Below are 20,435 nucleotides of genomic sequence, written 5' to 3'. Positions count from 1 at the left end.
AAATAAAAAAATCAGCCAGGCGTGGTAGCGCATGCCTGTAATTCTGGCTACTTGGAAGGCTGAGGCGGAAGGATCGCCGCCAGAGCCCAGCAGGTCGAGGCTGCGGTGGCCGGGAGCAGCCACTGCACTCCAGTCTGGATGACAGAGTGAGACTCCAACTCAAAAAAAAAAAAAAAATGAAACAGATGTAAATTCAATAAATTATGAACAAGATCTTGTGAAAAAATAGAATCAGGGAACCCCAAATGCAATATATCAAGGGGAAAGTTAAACCTAGGAATTGAGTCACTAAAACAAATACACAAACAAACAAACAAAAAGAATCCCGCCTTCATTTTTTCCCCAAATAGCCATAATTTCACATGCTTACTTTATCTTATGTAAAACGTAGATTTACTGAGTGCAAGATGAATGCACAATTGACTTTTCTACTACCCTCTCTTTGTACATAGACAATGCAGATTCACTGAGCAATAACTTACGCCTCACAAGAATGTAACCACTCGTGCCTCATTGCCTCTTTTTTCCCCTCCCTCCTTCGTATCCTACTAACTAGCTCTTTCCCCTTTAAATACTGAAGTCCTCAAAACCATCCTTGGAGCAAGCCCTGGTCACAGGTCCTACTGTGACTCGTGTTTCTTTGTCTGGGGCACATTCTCAACCTTGGCACAAATAAACCTCTATTTGACTGGAATCTGCCTCAGTCACTTCTTGGTTTACAATCCATATGGGATTTTTTTTTAAATCAAAGAATATCCAAATACATGGAGATGGTCCATGTCTATGGATAAGAAGATTCAAAATATTGCTACTTTGTCAATTCTGTCCAAGTTGATCTACAGATTCAGCAGAATTCCAATAAAAATTCTAGCAAGTTGATTTGTAGATATCAACAAACTGTCTCTCATGTATATGGACATGCAAAAGACAGAATATCCAGCATAACATATAAGTAGAACAACTCCAGCCTGGGCAACTTGGTGAGACCTCCTCTCTACAACTTAAAAAGAAAGAAAGAAAGTAGAAAAACAAAGTCGGAGAAGTTCCACACCCCAACTTTCAAGTCTTACTAGGACGCCTCAGTATCAAGACAGAGCAGTTATGGTGAAATAATAGATAGAGATAAACAGAACAAAAGAGAGAGCCTAGACACATTTCCACAAAATATAGAAAGCTGACCTTTGACAAAGAAACAGTAAAAATTCAGAATTCAGGGGAGAAAAGGTCAGTTTTCAACAAATGATGTGGAAACAAATGGACATCCAGAGGCAAAAATAAATAAATGTAGACAAAGTACAAATCTATAAAATTCCTAGAAAGTAACATAAAAGAAAAAAAATAGGTGACCTTTTGTTGGGCAATGTGTTTTTAAATACACCAAAAGCACAATCTATAAAGAAAATAGTGATGCATTGGACCTCATTAAACTTAAAAACCTCTGTTCTGGAGAAAAAAAAAAATTCTTGAGAGAATAAGAAGACAAGCCACAGGTTGGGAGAAAATATTAGCAAAATGCAAATAAATAAACAAATAATACTTAAAACTAAATGCTAAGAAAAATAGTAACCCAATTAAAAACTGGACCAAAGATTTTAACAGACACCTCATAAATAAGAGGTGCAGATGGATAATAAGAATATGAGAACATGCACACCGTCATATGGCATTGAAGAATTTCAGACTCAAACAATGAGATACTATTACAAACCTATTATAACAGGCCAAAATCCAGCACACTGACAACACCAAATACCAGTAAGTATGTAGAACATCAGGGACTCTCATTCTCTGCTGGTGAGAATGAAGAAAGGAATAGTCTCTTTGGAACACAGTTTGACTACTTTTTCTTAAAAGGATAAGTGTACTCTTGCCATACGATCCAATAATTACAATCCTAGGTATTTACACAAATGAAAATTTATGTTCACACAAAAGCCTGCACAAATAATTGATAACAGCTTTATACTTAATTGCCAAAATTTGGCAGTGACCAAGACATTCTTCAACAGGTCAAGGGCTAATCAAACTGCAGGATATCCATGCAATGAACTATCATTCTATAATTTTTTTTTTTTTTTGAGTTGGAGTCTCACTCTGTCACCCAGACTGGAGTGCAGTGACCGCTCCCGGCCACTGCAGCCTCACTCTGCTGGGCTCCGGTGATCCTTCCGCCTCAGGCTTCCAAGTAGCTAGAACTACAGGCACATGCTACCACGCCTGGCTAATTTTTGATTTATTGTAGAGATGAGGTCTCACCAAGTTGCCCAGGCAGGTCTCGAACCCGCGGGCTCAGGCAATCCACTCACCTCAGCCTCCCAAAGCACTGGGATTGCAGGCTGAACCACCGAGCCCGGCTTATAATTTTTTTAAAATATGTTTTCAAGTCACAGAAAAGACAAATTGGAAGAAACTAGTCTGAAAAGCCTACATTCCAGCTAATTCCAACTATATGACATTCTGGAAGAGATAAAGCCAGAGATACAGTAAAAAGATCAGTGGTTGCTGGGGGTGAGGGAAAAGAAAGATGAGTAGGGAGAGCATGGGGACTTTTCAAGGCAGAAAAACTGCCTCAGGATCCCAAATTCATTATGCCAAAGGAAAAGTTAAGACTGGGAACCGACTCACTAAAAAAAATTTTGTATTTCTTCTTTTTTTCCCAAATAGCTGCAATTTAATGTGTTTCCTTCTTCTTCTTCTTCTTCTTCTTCTTCTTATTATTATTATTATTATTATTATAACGATGTGGGGTACCATTCAGGGTTAAGTATACAAACGTTGATTATGCAGGTACCCTTGTTGATGAGGTATGCCCCTCCGTCCCCTAGCAGCTTTGCTCAACTGCCAACCCCATCCTCTCCCCTTACACTACTGTCAATCTCTTATAGTATTATAATTGTTCAAGATCTGCTTATGAGTAAGAGCATATGGTACTCTGTTCTTTGTTTCTGTGATAGATCACTGAGTATGATCGACTCCAAATCTATCCAAGTTGCTGCGAAGTTCATGTTTGTCTTTCTTTATGGTTGCATAATATTCCATTGTGTATGTGTACCACATTTTTTTATCCAGTCCAGCTTCGATGGGCAACATGGTTGGTTCTATGTTTTTGCTATTGTGAATAGAGCTGTAACAAATATACGTGTGCAGGCATCTTTTTTGTAGAATGATTTGAGTTCTTCTGGGTATATTCCCAATAAGCCTCCAACAACAACCACTGGGGAGAGGAGAACCTATTCAGTAAATGGTGCTGGGAAAACTGGCTGACCACATGCAGAAGATTGAAACAGGACCCCTACCTATCACCATACACAAATATTAACTCTAAATGGATAAAAGACCTAAACGTAAAACCTCAAACTATAAGAATCTTAGGAAACGCAGGAGACAACCTTATGGAAATTGGAACTGGCAACCAATTCCTATTCAGAACCCTAAAGGCCAATACCTTAAGAAATAAGATAGACAAGTGGAACCTCATCAAACTAACAAGCTTCTACAAAGCAAAAGAAACCATCAAGAGAGCAGGGAGACAGCCCACAGAATGGGAAAAAAAACATTTGCCAACTGTATATCTGACAAAGGCCTAACATCTAGGATCTATAGGGAACTCAAACACACAGAAAGGAAAAAAACAAACAGCCTCATTAAAAAGTGGGCAGCCGGGCTCGGTGGCTGAGCCTGTAATCCTGCGCCTTTGGGAGGCTGAGGTGAGTGGATTGTTGAACCCGCGGGTTCGAGACCCTCCTGGGCAGGGAGACCTCATCTCTACAATACATCAAAAAATCAGTCGGGCATGGTAGCGCGCGCATGTAGTTCCAGCTACTTGGAAGGCTGAGGCGGAAGGATCGCCAGAGCCCAGCAGGTCGAGGCTGCGGTGGCCGGGAGCAACCACTGCACTCCAGTCTGGGCGACACAGTGAGACCCCAACTCAAAAAAAATAAATAAATAAAAATAAAAAGTGGGCAAAAGATATACAGGCAGCCAACAGGCACATGAAAAATTGCTGAGCCTCACTCAGCATCAGAGAAATGCACATCAAAACCACATTGAGATACCACTTAATCCCAGTAAAAATGGCCATCATTAATAAAACAACCAACAACAGATGCTGGAGAGGATGCGGAGAAAAAGGAACGCTTCTACACTGCTGATGGGAATGCAAACTAGTGCAATCTTTCTGGAAGACAGTGTGGTGATTTCTGAAAGAACTAGAAGTTGACCTTCCATATGCTTACTTCCTTATGTATAATGTAGATTTATTGAATGAGATGAATGCACAATTGACTTTTTCTCTACCCTCTCCCTGCCTGTGTGCAATTAGATTCACTGAGCACCAATTCGAGCCTCACAAGAATATAATCTCTTGTGCCTCATTGTCTCTTTTTTCCTTTTCTCTTTCATCTCCTGATAGCTCTTTCCCCCTTGAATATTGAAGTCTTCTAAACTTTCCCTGGAAAAAACCCTGGTCACAGATCCTACTGTAACTTTTTTTTTTTCCGGGGCCCATCCTCAATCATGGTAAAATAAACCTCTGTATGATATTATAATGGTGGATGCTGGCACAATGCATTCAGCAAAAGCCAAGAAACCTTAATGTAAACTATGGGCTATGGGCTTCAGTTAATAATAATGTGCGAGAATATGTTTATCAATTGCAAAATATGCACCACATGAATGCAAAATGTTAATAGGGGCCCCAAGGGTATAGGAAGAACATGAGAACTGTCTGCAATTTCTGCTCAATTTTTCTGTAAACTTAAACTTCTCTTTAAATAAAAAAGTCTATGAATTTTTTTTTAAATTCATGAATGTGAACATGATTTAAACCCAAGCTTATTAAATGGATACTGGTAAATCGATGTTAATCATTAACTTTGCAAAAGTACAAAGAACTAAAACAGTAAGACCAAGAACCAAATATCTGTGTTTTGATTTAAGATAATTATTCAATATGATTATTTTACCAAAAAGCCAAAATCAGTGATCCATAATTCAGAAACATTGCTTTTGTGGAACTAACATTGTTATTAAATCATTTTAAAAGCAAAAAATAGCATAGGCATCACTAATTGGAAAGGTAATATTCTCTGAGTTCTGTTATCTACAAGTTCCAGTCAGACCTAAAACCAAAGAAAAGGCAACATATAGAGGGTGGTCTATATTTTTTGAGAGTTAGTCCAAGGTGAAACAAGGATAGAAAATTCAGTGCAGAGGTCAAGGACATTTGGAGATTTTACTTTGTAAAGTCCAGTACCAAAATGAATGTGTGTTAGAAATATACTTATCTTTTAAGTTGGGAAAAATAGACAGTCATTTATTCAAGCATGTCCTAGACTGGATGAGCTTTAAAAAAAAATCTTTAGGATATCTTTCTTTTAAAATTAAAGTTATCTTTTGGATAACTTTATCCAATTATCCAAAGGAAAACAAATTTGGAAAGTCTAATACAATTATCAGTCACTCATAATTCTCAATTAATCTACAAATCTTTCCTGGGATATAATTTTGATAGTGAAGGAAGAAGATAATCCGTTTTCATTCTCCGACTTGTTCAAAAGTTCACATGGCACTCTGGAATAGATAAAGCTGAGCAGATTGTAGACTCTTTTCTTTTCAACTGCCCAAATTCTAAATTTCTTATAAGAATAAATGAAAAATAAAGCTGTCAAGCTCTGTATCATGCAATCAAAGCAAGTGAAACTATTTTGTACTGCTACACTCTCTGTTAAACATATGATAATCCTACGACAAATTGCCTAGATTATCTGGTACTATCTCTCACTTTGAACGTACTCGGCAAGGAGGTACAACGATGACAGAGATTCTCTTTAAAGGATGAAAACAAGAAGATCATTTGGATCTAAAAGATAATGTTCCATCAATTCCATTTCCTCGTGGATGAATTGATTTTCATTTACCGAATTACAACAGAAGAGGAGAACTATCCAAGGTATTAGCTGTTTTCCCTGGAGAATGTGAGATACAGCTGCAGCTGTTCTTTGTAGACAGTGGGCCATATGCCTGCACTGCGTTTAGGCTGGTGTGTCTTCTGGGTGAGATTTTTCTCAAATGTTAAAACTGAGAGGAAAGCTCTGTTTCTGCCACCTAAAGGGCTTCCCTGTTACAGTCTGATTTTGCTAGCTAAGAATCTGTGAATCAGCCTGATGAAACAGAACATGCAGTTCAACATGTTGTTTATGACAAATCTCTCCATCTTAATTATTAAAAACTAAATGTATGGATAACAGAGTATTAATGTATGATAAAATTTTCAATAAAACAGTGCCTTATTGGTGTGAAAAAGCATGGTTGGCAACATCATTATGGGGTGCGAACTACAAGAGTAAAGCAATGTCATGGATAATGTTACACCACAGTTGCCTTTGGCTTCTATAATGTGTTTATCTTCTTCTCCATCAGTTATTTCAACCACCAATATACATCCTCTGACAGAGTTATCTTTGGAAACTATGTAGAACAGGAGTAATACGTGGCTTCACAACAAAAACAGAGACACATTTTTACTTATTTTCCTGTGTAGCCTTAGTGGCATTCCAGGTGATGTAATAAAAATTCAGAGCTAGATTACCCAAGAGAAAATGCTTCCAGTGATTTCATCTTTTGCCAAGTAACCCTGGGAGAAATGGCTTTTCAATAGATGAATGTTCCATGCCACAAGAGACCATCATCTTTCCGGACCTCTCTTGACACTGGTTCTGTGACTCCAATTATAAGGGTATGAGCCCACAGCCCTTTGCAATGATTAACCTGTAGGCTACTGATAGCAGAGTTGGCATAGACAAAGCCTTGTTCAGAATATCTCTTAGATGCTTCCCTAAGTCTTCTGTGATTATGTATAGATATAAAAAATAGTTGATAACTTGAGATAGTATGTCATTATATGTTTAATAGAATTGACTCTTGTGGGCCCTTGTTGATTTTTATCAATAAGATACATCAGAGCACTTGCTGGCAAGTTTCCAGTCCACTTTAAGAGACTATTAGTATAACCTTTTTCCTTGAAGCCTGAGCATCGAGAGGAACAATGGTATAGTATAGTAGAAAGATGTGTTATAGAAGAAAGAATTTCAGTTCTAGAGTTAATCACATGCTAATTTTGTGTCCCTGGTTTAGTCACTTCACTTTTTTTAAAGCGTCTGTTTTTCTGTCTACAAAATTGAGAATATTTCTTGCCTAAGGAATTCTGGGGAAGATCAGGTGTGACACTTAGATAAATTGCCAAAGGCCCTGCCTGACGCATAGCTGTATTTCATAAATATTTGTTTCCCAGTTTACATCAAAACTTATGTTCCTGTTTGCAGACTTGGGAAGCAGATTCTGTTTAATAAAGACTCAACTCATTCCTGAAACACACAAGACTGAAAAACCACAATTAGACTCTAATACAAAGCTACGACTCAGTATCAGAAGCGGAGTTGTATCAAGAATAGGTTATACAAGGTGGAGCACTTGTTATAAAAATAATTTGGGAAAGAAGAACTTTCCCTTTAAAATAGTTGCTCATCATCTGCAAACTAGAATTCCTTTATAAGTCTGTCAAAACATTCCAATATCAGATTGTTCTAAGGGAAGGAAGATCCTGGACTTTCAGTTTGACCAAATGAAGATTAACCAAGTTGTTCCCAGGAGACTATTTACTTGCTTCAATGATTTGAGTGTCCCCCAATGTTCATGCGTTGGAAACTTTAATTCCCAATGCAGCAGTGTGGGAAAGAGGGTCCCAAGAAGAGGTGGTTAGTCCATGAGGACTCTGTCCTTATGAATGATCAATGTCATTATCATGGGAGGGGATTAGTTATCATGAAAGGGGGCTTGTTATAAAGGTGAGTTTGGCCCCTCTGGTTCTCATGCTCTCACACACTCTTGCCCTTCCACCTTCTACCATGAGATGATGTAGCACAAGGCACTAGCCAAGTGCCAGTGCCAGGCTCTTGGACTTCCTGGTCTCCAGAAATAATAAGCCAAATACATTTTCTACTCATTATTAATTACCCAGTCTGTGGTATTCTGTTATAGCAACACAAAATGGACTGAGACACCAAACTTGGTGATGAACAGAAAATGTTCAGTGAAATGGGCAGAAGTCATATCTTCAGCCACCATCCCCACTGTCTCAGTCGTCGTTGGCAATTATCATATGTCAACTGCTGGGTGCTGTTCTGTTCTGTGATCTGGCTATTACAGTTTGTGAAAATCCCGTGTTCTATACACTCATAATATTACATCTTCTATATGTATTTCATATTTCCCAAAAAATTATTTATAAAAAGACGCACAGAGGCTTTCACTGGCCAGAAATGGTCAAAATTTGGACGTCAATAAGTATATAACCACAGTGAATTGAATATATAAGTATGTTTAACTCCCTTGGTCCTTAAAAATATTAAATAAATAAATAAATTTCCTTTTTTTGATGACCTTGTCAAGATAATATGGAACCTACTTACAGTTTGAAAATTCGTTAAAGCATTTATCTTGCCTTTATTTTGTGAACTTTATCACAGCACAAACAAATAGAATGCAAATTTTTTGATAGAAATGTCTCAAATACAACCGGGCTCAGTGGCTCAGCCTGTAATCCCGCGCCTTTGGGAGGCTGAGGTGAGTGGATTGCCTGAGCCCGTGAGTTCGAGACCCGCCTGGGCAGCGAGACCACACCTCTACAATAAATCAAAAAATCAGCTGGGCGTGGTAGCGCATGCCTGTAATTCTGGCTACTCGGAAGGCTGAGGCGGAAGGATCGCCGGAGCCCAGCAGGCGTGGCTGCGGTGGCCGGGAGTGGCCACTGCACTCCAGTCTGGCAACAGAGTGAGACTCCAACTCAAAAAAAAAAGAAATGTCTCAAATAATAAATGAATAATTAATAAATGAATGGCAACTTGATTTTCATTATTTTATAACAGCTAATGAAACTGTGGACTAAGTTTATAAACATCTACAGTGACTCTCATTGCAGAAGCAAGATAACTTGAGATCCGTGAAGGAAGCAAACTCACCTTCTAAGAAGAATCCCTGCCAAATTTGTTTTCAGAGTCAGCTTTCAGATCTCACTACCAATTTACAGAAAATTCAGAGGAGAGAGGAACATATTAACTGATACCCCAGGGATATAATTAGCAATCTTCCCCCAAGAGTCTACAGAACAAAGAACCAAAGTTTTATCAACAAGTAAAATTGCAAGAAAAAAAAAAAAACATGAGGAAAGAAATATGTTGATTAAGAGACTTAAGCATCGCACTCACTAACTTCAATATCAGTGTGTTACCATGACACTGATTCCAAAAATAAATTAAAAAATTATAATGCAAGTAAACACCAACCAGGTGGTTGTTAATATTAAAATTTATTTGTATTGTTTTAGATGAGATCATGAAATTGTTATATTTTTCAAGTGTCCTTATCTTGCAGAGGTACACATTGAACTATTTATAGATAGAATTAATTAATGTGTTGCCTTTGTTTCAAAATAATCTTGAAGGTGGTGAAAATGCATTACGTGTATGTGTGTTTATTGCTCTATGTAGATAAAAAAGTGTTAACCATGAGTTGATAATTTTTGGAAGCTCTGTAATAAGTAGTATCTTGTTTCTGTGTTTTTGTGTGTTTATAATTTTTCATAATGTAAACAGAATGAATCTTAATTCCCTTCAAAACTAAGCAAAATAATTCATCATAACATACAATGTTCTTGGTAACTTGGTTTCAAGTTGTAAAGTCACTCTTCTGTCACCATCTTGCACATTATGGCCTTTTTTTTTCCCCCACAAATGCATGTTAAGTCCATGTCTTTGTCCTAGCTATCCTCTGCTGAGAATGTGCTTCCCCTCTCTGTAACTCACTTATGAAACTCATATCCAATATTTATTCTTCCAGTATCTCTCCTTGCAAGTTCAGCAAGTACTAATTGTTCATGCCTTTCATTTTCTTGACTCTTTGTATGTTCTTTAATTATAATATTTACCCTATTACATCTTACTAATATACAAAAAAAACCCCAACATTTATTTATTAAAAAATTTGTATTTATTCTTGCATGTTTAAACTTCGCTCACCTTCAAAATTATCTCCGTTTGATGCAATGCCAATAAAGACGCTTTTTCCAGTTTTGATGTCTTTTAGTGCTTCTGCTGTTTTTGGTTTCACCTCTTCCACAGGGGCAAAATGTTTCCCTTTAAGGACTTTTTTCATCGGGGAAACAAACATACAAAAAAAGTCCTTCAGGATAAGATCAGGTGAATAGGGAAGGGCTGGGGCATGGGGGTCATGCCGTTTTTGGTCAAAAACTGCTGAACATTTAGCATGATGTGAGCAGGCGCATTGCTATGGTGGAAAAACTAGTCACCTGTTTGAAATGTTTCTTGTGCGATACAGCCTCCCACAACAACTCTAATTGGCACACTGATCCTGATGGGTTTTTAGAACACTTATCTAGCAGGAGAAACCTGTACTTCAAGCGGCCCGCCCTCCAAAAAATAATTCTGGGTTACTGGGGATCACTCTTGTCTTTAGGCCTATACCTTGCTTGCCTCTGAGCTCCTTGAAGACAGCCACTGGCTATCATAATTTTATACCCCAAATTTTAAGCCCACATAGTAACTATTCAATAAAAGTATATACACTTGATTACAGGTGTACCACTTTACTTTTTTTTCCTACATCCTCAGGCACCCACGTGTAGTTCTATAAATGCTGTTATCCTGTGGCATTTTGCCAAAGGTCTTTCAACTCTGAAAGAACACATGATCTTCATTACTAAATAAATGACAATACTCAGGGGTGATGGATTAAATGCTTCTAAATACAGTTCCTGACTGCATTCTATGGGCCTTTGAATTATAGCTTTTCTTTGTACAGAATCGTTGTATACCCATTTTATGTTGCAAACAACCCAGGTGAGCAGTCTGACTTTTGAGCAAATGTTAGCATGCTTGAAATTATCTGAACATATTGTGGAATAGGGTTCCTGAGTGCCAAGGTGTTTGTGGCCAGATTTCTGCCTACAAGTTATAATGTAGATATATATTAGGACCTGCTCTATTAATTCCTGTGATGTGGAGGCATGTACGTTAATACTCAAGGGCTTTCTTTCTTGAGCCTAATATTAAATTAGCTTCAGTCAAGGAGCAAAGTTAGAAAGCTTAGGTGTGGAATTCATGTCATCTAAACATACCTAAAATAGGAGTCTGGAGACAGATGGTGCAGCTCTGTGAGATAGGCAGCCCTGTCCTCATCAGCCTGTTTTTTCCTTTTGTGGGATTTAAATCTCCAAGCAGCAGCTGATTGAAATTGTAGTGCTCTATAGAGTGATCAAACAAATGTAATGCACAATCATTTTTTATACAGCTGCTGATAAATGCATACACTTTTATATAGGATATTGTTTCTCACTGATCATAAGCCAACAAATATGTGTTCATAGGTACTGAAAAACAGACGTTTTCAGTACATAATCTAATAAACTGGTCAAGTAAATAAAGTGAAATTATAAACACTTTTACATGACAGTGATATGGTTCTAACTTCATTGTAAAAAAATAAAAACTGTTAAAAAACTTTAGATAAATTAAACTTAACAGAGTTTCCTTGAGCAAAAAAACATGTGAATCAAACATCCCCCAGAACGAACAGGTTCAGCAATTCCTGGGTTGCCACATGGCTGATAACCTTCATGGACAGAAAACAAAAGGCACACGGAACACAGACGTGCAGTACAGAAACAGCTGTGTTGATTACAACTAAGCTTGCCTTGTTTGAACATGGTTTAGTAGTTGGCTGCCTGTGATTGGTTGAAGCACAGCTGTTGTGATTGACTGAGTCTCAGCTATTATAGTGGCATACTCTAGAATTAGGTTATTGATTTATTTATATACTAATTTAGATTGAGGTTTATTATGTAAAAACTCAAATATGTGAATATGAAAGATTTCTTAGACTAAATTTAGTTGGGTTTAAGACAACTTTATTGAGATATAATTCACAAACCATGAAATTCACATTTTAAGGCATTCAGTTTGATAGGGTAGCAGTGGCTAGTAAAACTACCCACTTGTAGATCATTCCATTGTCCCCCAAATAAATCCCATACCCATTATCAGTCACTCCTCATTTTCCTCTCCCCTCAGGACTAGTAACTACGAATCTGCATTCTGTATCTAAAAACATGCTTATTCTGATTGTCTATGGCCATACCACCCAGAACGTGCCCAATCACCTCTAATAAATGAAATCATATGTTCTTTTGTTTCTGACTTAGCATAATGTTTGCAAGCCTCATTCATTTTATAGCATGTCAGTACTTCATTCACTCTAATGACTGAATAGTATCTTATTTTATAGAACTACCACATTTTATTTATACATTCACCAGTTGATGGTCATGTAAGTTGTGTCCCTTTTTTGTCTATTATGTGTGTGATGCTGCAGGACATTTCTATGCAGATTTTTGTATGAAAGTGTTTTCAATGTGCTTGGATAAATACCCAGGGGTGGGAGTCCTGGGTTATATAGTCAATAATGTCTTTACCATTTGGAGAAATTTCCATACTGTTCTCCCAAGTGGCTGTGCCATTTTACAATCCCATCAGTAACGTCTGAGGGTTCCAGTCTCTCTACATCCTCACAATGCTTGTTATTGTCTTTTAATTTTTAGCTATACTAGTGGGTGTGAGGTGGTATCTCATGGTGGCTTTGATTTGCAATTTTTCTTTTTTGAGTCAAGTTCTAACTCTGTTGTCCAGATAGCGGCGCTATCATGGCTTACTTCAGCCTCTACCTCCTGTACGCAGGCAATCCTTTAGTCTCAGCCTCCCAAGTAGCTGGGATTGTAGGCAAGTGCCACCATCCCTGGCTAATTTTTAAAAATTTTTTATTTGTAAAGGCAAGGTCTTAGTATGTTGCCCAGGCTGGTTTCGAACTTCTGGGCTCAAGTGATCCTCCTGCCTTGGCCTCCCATAGTGCTGGGACACAGGCGTGAGCCACCAAGTTGGACCATGATTTGCACTTTCTTAATGACTACTATGTTGAACATTTCATATACTTATTGGCTATTTGCTTGGTTTTTTTGGGGGGGTGTTTTCAAGTCCCTGGCCCATTTTTAAATAGACTATTTATCTTTTTATTGTTGAGTTATGTATTCCTTGTATATTCTGGATGAATGGTCCTTATTAGATATGTAATATATAAATATTTTCTCCCAATATGTAGGTTTTCTCTTCACTTTCTTAATAGTAACCTTTAAAACGCAAACATTTTTATGAACTCCAACTCATTTACTTTTTCTTTTGTCATTTGCACATTTGGTTTCATAGCTAAGAATGCATTGTCTAATCCTAGGAAATTGATGTTTACTCACATGTTTTCTCTTAAGAGTTTTATAATTTAGCTTTCCATCTAAGTGTTCAATCAATTTTGAGTTAATTTTTGTATAAGTTGCAAGGTAAATGTTTGATTTCCTTGTTTCATAACCAAATATCTAGTTGCTACTGCTCCATTTGATGAAAAGACAATTCTTATCCCATTGAATTGTCTTGGCATCCTATTTGCAAATCAGTTGGGCTTAACAGTAAGAGATTGTTTCTGAACTTTACATTCCATTCAGTTCATTCCATTGATCTACATGTCTAGCTATATGCTCTTACCATACTGTCTTGATTACTATAACTTTTTAATACATTTTGAAAGTATAAAGGGTGAATCTTCCAACTTTTATTTCAAAATTGGTTTGACTATTTTCAATCCCTTGTATTTCCATATGATCTGCTTTTCCATTCTTATTAAAAGTGCTGCAGGGGTTTTGATAGGCATTACTTTGAAACTTTATGTTCATTTGGGATGTATTACTATCTTTAAAATATTGTCAACCTTAAATGATGAGATTTAGAGATTATGATTAAGTTCAGAGCTCATTAGAGTGCAGAACTTGAGAGTGGCCATGCAAGAAAGCGCCAACTTTAAACGAATGGAGTCAACATTTCCAAAGTGGAGAGAGAAAAGTTCTAGCAGGATTACAACACTGTCCATACAAAAGCAGGTGCATATGCCATTGAGCTGTTGCAGGTTGCTTCATTCCAATAAAAGATTACTTTTACTCGATGAGAAGGGGTGGGGATCTGAAGGTGTCTTGTCTCTCTCCCCAGTGCTCTTTAGTCTTAGTTATTTACCAAAAAAAAAGGCAGAAGTTGCAGCCACATGCTTGTGACTTCACATTGCATAACCACATTCCTCTAAGGCTTAGAGTAATTTAAAATTCTAACAGCTTTAAAATTTGGATAAAGTTTTAATTATTCAATTTCACCACATAAAGTTCTTCAGATCCATCAACATGAAATATCAAATTATGTAGATCTTTTATAATTGTGTTCAACAATGTTATGTAGTTTTCAGTGCACAAGTCTTGCTCTTCTTTTGTTAAATTTATTTTATTCTTTTTGATACTGTATGAATTGAAATTATTTATGAAGTTTTATATTCAGATTGTTTTTGCTGATGTATAGAAGTACAATTGACTTCTTTCCTATTAACCAAGTTATTTGTGTTTTCCTTATGATTTTCTATATACAACATTATGTCATTTCTGAATGAAGATAATTTTATGTCTTGTTTTAGAATCTAGGTGTATTTTATTTACTTGTCTAATTGTGCTAGCTAGACTCCCTAGTACAATGTTGATTAGAAGTGGTGATAGTGGAAAGCACTATTTCTCACAATTAAATGTAGTGTTGGTTTTTAACAAGTGTTCTTTGTCAGGTCAAAGAAGTGCCCTTGTAATTCAAGTTTGGTATTTTTTTTTTAACTAAGAAATGGTTGGATTGTAAAAAATATTTTTCATATGTCAAGATGATCATATGCTTTTTGTCCTTTAATCTGTTACTATGGTGCATTACATTGATTGATTTGTATATTTTGAACCACTCTTGCATTCCTTGGATAAATCCCACTTGATCATAGTGTGTAATTCTTTATATATGTTGTTGGATTTTGTTTGCCAGTGTGATGTTGAAGACTTTACTTCTATATTCATGGGGGTTGTTGGTCTATAGTTTTATTTCTTTGTGTTGCCTTTATCTGATTTTGGTGTCAGAGTAATACTGGCCCCACAGAATTAATTGAGAAGTGGTCCTTTTATTTTTTCAGATGGGATTGTGAAGGATTGGTGTTAATTATTCTTTAAACATTTGATAGAATTCACCAGTGAAATCTTCTGAACCCAGTTTTACTTTGAAAAATTTTAGTTACTAATTCAATTTTTTTTCTTCCTGTAAGTATATTGAGATTTTCTATTTCTGATTAAGTTAGTTTGGGCAGTGTAAGTCTCCAAAATTTTTCCATTTCATCTACCATATGTAATTTGGCTATAATTGTTTATAGTATTCTCTTATAGATCTTCTGTTGTTGTTCAGGTTGCTAGTAATGACTCCAATTTAATTTCTGATTTTAGAAATTCAAGCCATTTAATTTATTTTGGTCAGTCTAGATAAATATTTGTCAAATTTGTTGATTTTTTTGCAACAAGAAAACAGTTTTATTGATCTTTATTTCTTTCTACCACCATCTCTTTATTTATGCTCTAATCTAATCTAAATATTGAGAATTTCTGTATGTGAATAGTTGCTTCTATCTTTCTGCTTTTACGACACATTTTTTTGTGGGAGGGGGAAGTTTTGACAATTTGACTGTGTGATTTGACTGTCATTCTATGTGACTATTTGTTGGTCTCTGAATTTATCCTATCTGGAGTTTATAGAGTTACTTGTATGTGTAAATTTATGTTTTCCATCAAATTTGGGAAGGTTTTGGCCACTCTTTTTTGAGTATTCTTTTGTTTCTTTCTCTCTTTCTTTTCTTTTTTTTTTTTGAGTTGGAGTCTCACTCTGTCACCCAGACTGGAGTGCAGTGGCTGCTCCCGGGCACTGCAGCCTCGACCTGCTGGGCTCCGGCGATCTTTCCTCCTTAGCCTTCCAAGTAGCTGGAACTACAGGCGCGTGCTACCACAACCAGCTAATTTTTGATTTATTGAAGAGATGAGGTCTCACCAAGTTGCCCAGGCAGGTCTCGAACCTGTGGGCTCAGGTAATTCTCTCACTTTAGCCTCCCAAGGCACGGGATTATAGGCTGAGCCACCGAGCCTGGCTTCTCTCTTTCTTTTCATTGTGGGATTCTCATTATGCATATGTTGGTATGCTTGATTGTGTCACGCAGATTACTGAGATTCTATTCATTTCTCCTCTTTCTTTTCTGTTTTTTTTTTATTGGATATTTCAATTAACCTATTTTCACAATAGCTAATCGTTTATTGTGCTAACTCAAGCCTCCTGTTGGGCACCTCTAGTGAATTTTTTATTTCATTTTCTGTACCTTTCAATTGTAGAATCTATATTTAGTTCTTTTTTATAATATTATTTCTTTTATTGACATTCTCTATTTGGTAAGACATTATTCCATTCTTTCTTTTAGTTCTTTAGATATGATTTCCTTCAGTTCATTGAGCATATTTATAATTATAATTCAAATCTTTGTCTAGTAATTTCAACATGTAGCCATTCTTAGGGACAGTTCTATGGTCTGCTTTTTTTCTGTTTCTTTATGAGTCTCATATTCTTTGTTGAAAACTGGACATTTTAAATGACATAATATAGTAACTCAGGAAATTATATTCCATCCTACTCAAAGTTTGTTTTTGCCATTGTTATTTTTATTGTTATTGTTATTATTGCAGTTTATAGTTTAATGACTGTTGAAATAATTCTGTAAAATCTGTATTCGTTGTCATGTGTTGTCATGAGGTTTCTGCTTGCTTAACATACTGCTCAATTAATAATATGGCAGAATTTTTTTTAAGCCTTGCACCAAGATGTCTCCTAACTTCATTGAAACACTTTGTGTATGTGTTTGAACACACCTTCAATGCTTTTGCAGTTTACAAAATTATAACATAACTTTTGCTTCCTACATTTATAAACCTTCAAGATCTGTCAGAGATAAGAAATTAAGGCCTTCTCAGATCTTTCCTGGGTATGTGTATCATTCTTCATCTGCATGTAATTTCTAAGTCCCCAGGAATATGTTGGAGCTTTTCAAAGTCTCCTACAAATATCAGACTCTGCACGTTGCCCTTTAAGTATTTCATTCTTGTTTGTCTCACTGCTACAGCTGTCTCAGGCAGCCGTCACATTGAGCAATTATCACTGATCATTTTTGGCAAACACCCTAGGTAATAGGCTAGTCACATTGAACAAATTCTGAGTTAGGACAAATAAAGTCAACACTTGCCAGATGGAGCTTTCAGATGGGTCAAGAGTCAAACTATGTTGTTTTTTTTTTAATCTGTGGTAGTATCACTTGAGCCCAGGAATTCAAGGCTAGCCTAAGCAACATAGCAAAATGCCATCTCATAAAAAAAGAAAGAAAGAAAGAGAAAAAAAATGAAAAGATGGAATTGGAGCTTCTATAGAACTCCAAACCCATTGTGCTTCTTCTTGTGGTCCTGGCGATGCTGGTTTTCACAGCTACCATGAATGTAAAGCTGTTGGTTTTAAAGGATACTATGGAGCTAGAGAGAGAAGGATGGAAACATTAAAATATCAAAAAAATCTCACTTATTTACACTGAGTCATTTGTTCTTAACAAAATGTTCTCTGCTTTTTGTAAGCCTTTACTTAATTTCCATAGTTCTGAAAAAGTTGATTTTAACAAATTTTAAAAGTGCTCTTATTGCTTTTCTGGAATTGTACGTCTCTGGAGCTTGTTACTCTCCTATTCTTTGTTGTTGTTGTTGTTGTTGTTTTGAGTTGGAGTCTCACTCTGTCACCCAGACTGGAGTACAGTGGCCGCTCTCAGCCACCACAGCCTCCACCTGCTGGGCTCCGGCGATCCTTCCGCCTCAGCCTTCCAAGTAGCTGGAACTACAGGCGCGCACTACCATGCCTGGCTAATTTATTTATTTATTTATTGTAGAGATGAAGTCTTGTCAAGTTGCCCGGTGAGTCTTGAGCCCGCAGGCTCAGGCAATCTGCTCACCTCAGCCTCCCAAAGTGCTGGGATTACAGGTTGAGCCACTGAGCCCGGCCTTCTGTGCTGTTCTTGAATAGTTACTGTCTAGCTTCATTTGTAAAATATCTTTCATTTTTGATATTTATTTCTTTTTGTTTGTTTTATTTAATAGCTCATATAACTTTCTAATTTTAATTTGGATGTTCTATATTTCATTTGTGCTTCTTTTACAATTATTTGGGAAATGTTGCAGATTTTTGGAATATAATTTGGGAAATTTTTGGAATGCAAAAAAGAAAACTCAGCAGACTGAGATATATATATATATGTGTATATATATATATATATATATATATATATATAATATTTTGGTTTTTAAAAATTGTAAGTTGTTAAGTTATGGTATCCAACCATATTCTCTGACACACTGTAGAATCTGAACTACACTGGAGGTTGAGACTGAGATAACTAGCTTATAAAGTTAAACTTGACTGAAAGAACAATAATTTTTGCCTATATTGTAGAAGAGTAAAGATTGTTCATCTTATGAACTAAACATATAATATTCAAGCAAGTTGATAGTAAATTTCAAAGAGGAAAGGAAAATAATGGAGGAAGGAATATATTTTGATGAAAAATTTTACAAACATTATAGTTAATTTTGTGAGTTTCAAATAGAAAACTCATAACACATCTCCAATTCAATTTTAAAAAATGCTTATCAGATACCTGTCACTTGCTAGGAACCATGATAAATACTGAAGAAAAAGTTGAATTAGTCAGAGAACAGAATATACAACTAAAAATGAAGTAAATTAATATTTGATATCAACCAAGACATGTCACAAATTGTATAATAATTTGTATCACAAATTATATATGTGTGTAATCAATATATAAAATAAGTGAATGTTAAACAATTCAAAATCATTGTTACTTCTGGAAAATCAGAGAGAAAAACATGACTAACTGTACAATGTTTACACAAATGATTGTAAAAGTTCTTTGCGAGGGAAGCGGCAAGATGGCGACGGGGCAACCCAGACTGTGAAGCCCTCTGCAAAGGAGATCTGCAGTGGGTCTCTGACTCTCGCCCTGGGGGGCTGCAGATGACAACATCGCAGCCTGCTCTTCATACGGAACTCGGCCGTTGCCACCGCTGGGTCATCGCAACAGACTGGACAGTCACTGCAACGCAAACGGCGTCACTGCCGCCACCACCGCTGCCGCGGCCTCCATGACAGCATTAGCACATCACACCACCCAGGCCAGAGGCAATTCACTTCAATCCTTCAAGCCCCTTCAGGGAAGATCTGCTGGGATTGCTGCCACCTCTTCTGCAACCGAGAAGTCCTGCCCACCATAAGGCTCCTGTTGTCTGCTCTGAGGCAGGCAGCCATCTTGTTCCTGTCCGGGCCCCACCCCCTCTGTGGTGAGCAGCTGAGATAGCACCACCTGCTGGCAATTCAAGGTAACAACACTGAAACGGGAGGAACAGGCTTGATAAAGACATAGACCAGAGTGGTGAACAGAGGGTAATCTGAACTGTCCTTCACAGTAGACCAGGGGCAAATGACTCTAACTGCAAACTAATTTACCAGCTTAAAAAGAAAACTAGAAATCAGACCTGAAAGGACATTGTATTTAAATGAAATGTCTCCGAGTATGCTTCATTGATTCTATTAATTTAATGCCTTAATTCTATTCCTACTGTATTGTTCCTTTTTTTCTTTTTTCCTCTTCCTTTTCTTCTCTTTTCTTCTCTCTGTAAACCATATCTTTGCATAGAGGAACAGCACACTAATAAGGTGGTTGGTTAGTTTGTATGTTAGCATCACTATATGTTTTATTTGTTTATTTTTTTTTGTATGAGAGTTGGTTTGTCTGTAGCTGTGGTCTATTGTTTTCTGTTTCAGCATAGGCCTCTCTCTCTATTTGTTGGCACACTCATTTGTTCCCCCCCTTACTCCTCTATCCCTCCACTCCCCTCTTCAACCCACTATCTGCTCCATTCTCTCCCCTCCACTAACCACATTTTATTTCAGGGAGTAAACCTACAGCCCCACTGCACGGACAGATTTCAAGGCAGTGGGAAGTGGGTTCCACATTATCCACACACCTGTCAGTGAATACCAGGACCTGCAGAGAGATTTTGAATCACAGCTCCCCCCTTAAGTAAATTTCAAAACTGCAAAAAGGACCACCCTCAACCTACAGTGCAACTCCAGAATTGAACAAAGTAAGAGGGCATACATAAAGAATAGGAGATTGAACAAACAGAAGTAAAACCAATCCCTTTACCCCTGAATAACAGAATTAAAGAAGATGGTGACATGGAGGGAAGGAAAAAGTAGGGAGGGGGAAAAACTGCACAAACGAAGAAAAACCAAAAGAAGAATATAGGTCTCACACAGACCCCTGGGAAA

The sequence above is a fragment of the Carlito syrichta genome, unplaced genomic scaffold, assembly GCF_000164805.1.
Source record: "Carlito syrichta isolate Samal-C Ts95f unplaced genomic scaffold, Tarsius_syrichta-2.0.1 Scaffold173568, whole genome shotgun sequence".
Classification (NCBI taxonomy): Eukaryota; Metazoa; Chordata; class Mammalia; order Primates; family Tarsiidae; genus Carlito; species Carlito syrichta.
Note: the sequence above shows the minus strand (reverse complement) of the source record.